At 45.8% G+C, this 7,367-nt stretch overlaps 1 protein-coding gene across 2 annotated transcripts in view; it reads left to right on the top strand.

The window, feature by feature from the left end:
* Positions 1 to 7,367, top strand: part of LRRC57 (leucine rich repeat containing 57) — a 44,229-nt gene that overhangs the window by 17,716 nt on the left and 19,146 nt on the right. The window contains exon 1 of one of the 2 annotated variants that reach the window (XM_069732552.1): positions 1 to 108. The exons of the other annotated variant lie outside the window; for it this stretch is intronic. The gene's annotated coding sequence lies outside the window, so the exon portion shown is untranslated. The remainder of the gene's footprint in view (positions 109 to 7,367) is intronic. 2 annotated transcript variants of the gene reach the window in all.

The following is a 7,367-nucleotide window of genomic DNA, read 5'->3' as shown; positions in this document are numbered from 1 at the left end:
CACCGCGCTGATTGCTAAGGCGGAGTCTCGGTTTCCGGAAGAGCCGTGTCCGGGATTGTGGAGCAGGAGACGGTATCCGTCCATGTTTAGTCCCGTCTGCGGTGCAGGGTGAGCGCTTTTTTTTCCTGTAGTGTATAGTCCTGCACTTGTATGTGTAACTTTCTGGTGAGGAGACCTGCCTCCAGCAGCTTGTTGTCGTTGTCATGGGATGTGAGTTGCTGGGAGTTGTAGTTCCATGTGAGGCAGCTGTCCTGTAGTGACCGTGCACACTCGCTGCTCACCATGGTCACCACCTCTGCTTGCTGTCAGCGGACTGGCCTTTCTGCTGCTGGTTGTCAGTCAGTACATGTCTCATCGGACATGCATGTGAAGAAAAAAAGTACATAGTATCTTCATCAGTGTTTTGGATCCATTTTCCCAGTGTTTGCTCTGTGTCCATTTTTGCAATTTTTGTCGTTTAACCCCGTCATTTCGGGCCATTTTCCATTTTTGTTTTTTGCTCCCCTTCTTCCCAGGGCAATAACCATAGCGTTATTATTTTTCCGTCAATATGGCCGTGTGAGGGCTTATGTTTTGCGGGAGAAGTTGAACTTTTGAAAGACACCATTGGTTTTACCATGTCATGTACTGGACAACGGGAAGCAAATTCCTAGTGCGGTAAAATTGCAAAAAAAAGTGCAATTCCACAATTTGTCTTTAATTAAAAAAAAAAAAAAACATTTATACCACGTTCATTAATTGCTGAAACTGACCTGCCATTATGATTCTCCAGCTCATTACGAGTTCATAGACACCAAATATGTCTAGGTTCTTTTTTATCTAAATGGTGAAAAAAATTTCAAGGTTTGTAAAGAAAAAAAAAATTAAAAATAATAATGGTGCAATATTCCGTTTCCCTGTAGCATCTCCATTTTTCGGGATCTCGGGTTGGGTGAGGACTTATTCTTCTGCGGTTCGAGCTGACGTTTTTAACCCCTTCCCGCCGCGGCCCTTTTTTGTTTTTGTGTTTTCGTTTTTCGCTCCCCTCATTCCCAGAGCCATAACTTTATTTTTTCATCAATATGGTCATGTGAGGGCTTATTTTTTGCGGCACGAGTTGCACTTTTGAATGACACCATTGGTTTTATCTTGCACTAGAAAACGGAAAAAAAGTGCGGTGAAATTGCAAAAAAAGCGCAATCCCACCCTAGTTTTTTTTATTGGCTTTTTTGCTAGGTTCACTAAATGTTAAAACTGACCTGCCATTATGATTCTCCAGGTCATTACGAGTTCATAGACACCTAACATGACTAGGTTATTTTTTATCTAAGTGGTGAAAAAAAATTCAAAACTTTGCTAAAAAAAATAAATAAATAAAAAAAAGCGCGCCGTTTTCTGATACCCATAGCGTCTCCATTTTTCGTGATCCGAGGTCGGGTGAGAGTTTATTTTTTGCGTGCCGAGCTGACGTTTTTAATGATACCATGATTGTGCAGATACATTCTTTTGATTGCCTGTTATTGCATTTTAATTCAATGTCGCGGCGACCAAAAAAAGTAATTCTGGTGTTTCGAATTTTTTTCGCGCTACGCCGTTTAGCGATCAGGTTAATGCTTTTTTTGTTGATAGATCGGGCGATTCTGAACGCGGCGATACCAAATATGTGTAGGCTTAATTTTTTTTTCCATTGTTTTATTTTGGATGGGGCGAAAGGGGGGTGATTTAAAATTTTATATTTTTTTTATTTTTTTCATATTTTTAAAAACTTTTTCTTTTAACTGTTGCCATGCTTCAATAGCCTCCATGGGAGGCTAGAAGCTGGCATAGCCTGATCGGCTCTGCTACAAAGCAGCGATCATCAGATCGCTGCTATGTAGCTGAAATGCAGGCTTGCTATGAGCGCTGACCACAGGGGGGCGCTCACAGCTACCGGGGATCAGTAACCATAGAGGTCTCAAGGACCTCTATGGTTACCATCCTGATGCATCGCCGACCCCCGATCATGTGACGGGGGTCGGCAATGCACTCATTTCCGGCCGCGCGGCCGGAAGCATCGGTTAAATGCCGCTGTCAGTGTTTGACAGCGGCATTTAACAGGCTAATAACAGCGGGTGAATTGCGATTTCACCCGCCACTATTGCGCGCACATGTCAGCTGTACAAAACAGCGGACATGTCGCGACTTTGATGTGAGCTCGGCGCTACCAATCAGTGAAGCGGGATTCAAATCCCGCGCCAATGTCGCTGATTCGTAGCGCCGGCTGGGCGAGAGCAATCAGCGAAGCGGGATTTAAATCCCGTGGCAATGTCACTGATTGGTCGCGCGGTACATTGCGGTCTCGCGAGATGATGACGACGTAGTGGTCTCGCGAGACCGCAATTCATTTACCGGTCACCGGAGCGTCGCGAGAAGCGGGAAAGGCCTGGGCTGGATCCGGAAAGTGAGTATATAATGATTTTTTAAAATTATTTTTAACATTAGATCTTTTTACTATTGATGCTGCATAGGCACCATCAATACTAAAAAGTTGGTCACACAGGGTTAATAGCAGCTTTATCGGAGTGCGCTACACCGCGGCATAACGCGGTGAAACGCAGCCATTAACCCTGTGTGAGTGCTGACTGGAGGGGAGTATGGAGCGGGCACTGACTGCGGGGAGGAAGGAGCAGCAATTTTTCTGCCGGACTGTGCCCGTCGCTGATTGGTCGTGGCTGTTTTTCCGCGACCAATCAGCGACTTGGGATTTCCGTGACAGACAGAAAGACGGAAGTGACCCTTAGACAATTATAAAGTAGATTTTTAAAAACTTTTTTTTTTTTTAAACATGCTTTTCAATAGTCTCCATAGGAGACTTGAAGCTGTGATGTGTGCTGCGTTCTTGTGTGAATGCTCCCCCCCTCGCTCCCCCGGAGTTATGTACATTAATATAATGCTGGAGAACCAATTTATAATTTCTTATATCACGTTTTCATAGTTTTAGGCCGGCGTCACACTACAGCGAGATATAACCAAGTCTCGCAGGTTAAAACCAAGCTCTGGCATCGGGACTTCAGAGCGGAGCGTGCAGCTCCATGTATTGGTGTGCGGCCACACGCTCCGCTCCGGAGTGCCGGCGCCAGAGCTTGGTTTTAACCTGCGAGACTCGGCCGTATCTCGCTGTGTGTGATCACGGCCTTAAAGGTTGAAAGTAGAGTAGATATAAATCCATCTAATGTTGGGAACAATATTCTCTTCTGCCTGTAACGTTATGTCCTAAACTAAGGTGCAGATGTCCAATGTGAAATGAAGACTCTCATGTGCAAAAGCTTCTTAGGCAGGCTGAGTGTAATCTGCTGTCCAAGCTGCACATGAGCGAGGGCAGATCCAGCAGTAGTGCCAATGACACACAGACCGAGTTGGCACAAGTGTATTTACAGACCACAATGCATGTTCAGGTTAAACTCAGTGTTTCCCATGCGATGTATATACAGCAGTCTCAGTGTCTCCTATGTGATGTATGTACAAAGGTCTGTGTAATGTATATACAGTTTGTGTATCCTTTGTGACTTATGCACCGCAGTCTGTTTCATATGTGATGTACGGTATCTCGCAAAATTGAGTACACCCCTCACGTTTTTGTAAATATTTTATATCTTTCCATGGGACAACACTGGAGATCTGACACTTTGATACAATGTAAAATAGTCAGTGTGTAGCTTGTATAACAGTGCAAATTTCTCTCTAAATTACTCAACACACAGCCATTAATGTCTAAATTGCTGGCAACAAAAATAAGTGCACCCTAAGTGAATATGGCCAAATTGTACTCAAAGTGTGAATATTTTGTGTGGCCACCATTATTTTCCAGCACTGCTTTATATCTATTTGCCATGGAGGTCACCAGAGCTTCACAAGTGGCCACTAGAATCTTATTCCACTTCTCCATGACGACATCACTGAGCTGGTGGAGACTTTGCGCTCCCCAACCTTTCATTTGAGGATGCCCCACAGATGCTCAATAGGGTTTAGGCATGGAGACAGCTGGCCAGTCCAGCACTTTTACCCTCAGTTTCGTTAGCAAAGCAGTGGTGGTCTTGGAGGTGTGCTTAGTGTCATTAACATGTTGGAATACTGCCCTGCGGCCCTGTTTTCCTGGCGAACGGATCATGGCTCTGCTTCAGTTTATCACAGTGCATGTTGGCATTCATGGTTCCCTCAATGAACTGTACTCTCCTCTGCCCTCCCTGTTGAGGGTAGAGGAGAGACCTGCAATGCGCAGGCGCTGGGAAAGGTCAGAGAGGCCCAGCTCCTGCGCACTGCAGGACTTTGTTCTGCACTCAACAGCTCAGATAAGTACACCTGCGCATGAGCACGATGCTGGGGAGCCATGAAGAAGCAGGAGGGCGGCATCGCAAGAAGATGGGAGGCGCCGCACCCGTACCTGCGATACACATCGGACCATACTGCACAGGACTGCCCTCCCGGGTGAGTATAATATAACTTATTTTTCTTCACTTGCAGGTCGGACCAGGGGATTATCTACAGCATTAAAGAATGGTGGATAAGCCCTGAAAGGCGGTGGCCGCATCTTATAGCGGCAAAATCTGCTGACAGATTCCCTTTAATGGCTGTGTGAGTTATTTAGAGGGCACAACAAATTTACACTGTTACAGAAGTTGCACACTGACTACTTTTACGTTGTATCAAAGTGTCACATCTTCAGCGAAATGATATAATATATTTACAAAAATGAGAGGGGTGTACTCACTTTATATGTAGCAGCCTTGAATTATTTGTGATTTACATACAGCAGTCTGTGTAACCTTTGTGGTTTATAAACCGCAGTCTGTGTATCCTTTCTGATTTATATACAAAAGTCTTTGAATTCTATATAATGTATACAGGGTGGTCCAAAAGTAGGTGGGCAGTATGTGTAATAAGGTTATGAAGGGGGAGATTTATTAAACATGGTTTTTGCAGTTCAACGTTCTCACAACACTCTAGATAAGTTCCTAGGGGGGGTCTAGTTTCCAAAATGGGGTCACTTGTGGGGGGTTTCTACTGTTTAGGCACATCAGGGGCTTTGCAAACGCAACGTGACACCCGCAGACCATTCCATCAAAGTCTGCATTCCAAAACGTCACTACTTCCCTTCCGAGCCCCGACGTGTGCCCAAACAGTGGTTTACCCCCACATATGGGGTATCAGCGTACACAGGACAAACTGGACAACAACTTTTGTGGTCCGCTTTCTCCTTTTACCCTTGGGGAAAATAAAAAAAATTGTTGCTAAAAGATAATTTTTGTGTCTAAAAAAATGTTCATTTTTTCTTTTCGCCACGACAGCACCCACTTGAGAGAGGGGATCTGCCCCTAGGAACAGGAAACCCTATGGAGACATAAAAGGGGCGGTCCCCCTTGCTCCCACAGTTGGTTTCCTGTTCCTAAGGGAACCCGTGGAGAAGAGGATACCTGGCCTGGACGCCGCTTGTGCGGTTTATCTTAGAGGACGGCACGGGTTCCAGTGCTGGAAGCAGCATCGGGGGTCCTGTCTTCAGCTCTCCCCTCTGCTGGCAGGCACCGTGAGGCCAGGATCGGGGAGTCGCCTGGCTCACGGAGGAAGAGGACGCATCAGCGGGCCTACGGCAGGCAAAAAAATGCACCTGGGTAAGAGCGACGCCACTCTCGGCGGTATGCGCGAGTGTGGAGCCCAGTATTTACTCCCCCGGAAGTGACGCAAAAGCTTCCGGGGTGAGTGAAGGGGAGAGATGACGCCAGACGCCAGTACACGCAAGATGGCCGCGACCCAGAAGTGATGAAGCCTTCCGGTTACAACAGGAAGAAGATGGCGGCCCCCCAGTGTTAAAGGATGCCGGCTCTCATCCCCTGGGGTCCAGGCATGGCATCTCCTCAGGACTCAGCGGTGCCTTCGTTAGAAGACATAGCCAACGTACCTCCAGCAGCACAAGCAGCGGACGATCCAAGCAGAGCAGATCCTCCACAAAAAGCGCTAAAGAGAAAAGATCTGACCGATCCTCCTCTCAGCCTGTGCCTCCATCTCCTCCACTCCAGCCGGTACCTTGATCGACAGCTTCACTGGGGTGAGTGTCTATTCCACCCTATTAAGCTGATTGTTGCTCCCTCTTTTTTTCTATGCACCCTAGGCATAAAGATCCGAAAAATCAAAGCACAAACAGTGTGCCTTATGTACCCAGCCCCTCCCGGATAATCATACAAAGAGAATGTGTTATATTTGTATTGAAAACACCTTACGTGAGGAATCCTCAGTAAGATCAAATGACATCAGACAAATGATCAGGGACGAATTGCGAGCCTTACGTAGTTCAGAAAGTATTCCTGAAAGTAAAAGCAGGAAGTATAATTCACCAAAATCAGACTGTTCTACTGATAATGAAGATACGGATATTTCCCAGGAATATATTTCCTCGGTAGGTGAACAAGACACGTGCTTTCCAACAGACAGCATTGATAATCTTGTTAAATCTGTATGTGACACCATGGGTATTAAGGACACCACAGACCCCAAAACACCACAGGATATAATGTTCGCAGGATTGTCAGAAAGGAAAAGACCTACCTTTCCAGTAATAACAGCAAAAATTTAGTTAATAAAGAATGGGAGAGCCAAGGGCAAAAGGGTTGCCCTCATCATCAAAGAAGCGTTATCCCTTTAAGGATGAGGACATATCTACTTGGGCTAAAACCCCGAAGGTAGATGCGGCAGTAGCATCAACGTCCAGAAAATCCTTACTTCCAGTAGGGGATTCTGGTTCCTTACAAGACCCACTGGATCGCAAAGCCGACTCTCTGTTAAAAAGGGCATAGGAATCATGTACAGAGGCATTTAAACCGGCTATATCAGCTACATGTACGGCAAGGTCCATGTTAGTCTGGCTTAATGACCTAGAGGAATGTCTAAAAGGCGGCCTCTCCAGAGATAAATTGATCTCTACTTTACCCCTAATCAGAGGTGCTACGGCATTTTTGGCGGATTCATCTGCGGACTCTATCCGATTAGCAGCCAAATCAGCAGGCTTAACCAACGCGGCACGTCGGGCCCTTTGGCTAAAGGGTTGGAAAGGAGACGCCCAAACATAATCAAAGTTATGTGGCCTTCCATGCCAGGGTGAGTACCTGTTTGGTACAAAACTAGTTGAAATCCTGACCAAAGCGGGTGAAAGGAAAAAGGGGTTCCCTAATAATTATTTTCCATTTTATAGGAGAGTATTCCTGAAGCCCGTTTTTAATAAGAGAACGGATTTTAGAAACCAGGACCGCTGGGCCAATAAAGGTACCAAACAAAAAGGTTCTTTTTCGGAAAACGCCCATTTAAAATGGAAGACAAACCACGTTAGGACAGATCTACCAGTAGGTGGTAGATTGTCTTTT

The sequence above is a fragment of the Ranitomeya imitator genome, chromosome 1, assembly GCF_032444005.1.
Source record: "Ranitomeya imitator isolate aRanImi1 chromosome 1, aRanImi1.pri, whole genome shotgun sequence".
Taxonomy (NCBI): domain Eukaryota; kingdom Metazoa; phylum Chordata; class Amphibia; order Anura; family Dendrobatidae; genus Ranitomeya; species Ranitomeya imitator.
Note: the sequence above shows the minus strand (reverse complement) of the source record. Positions and strands in the feature narration are given on the sequence as shown.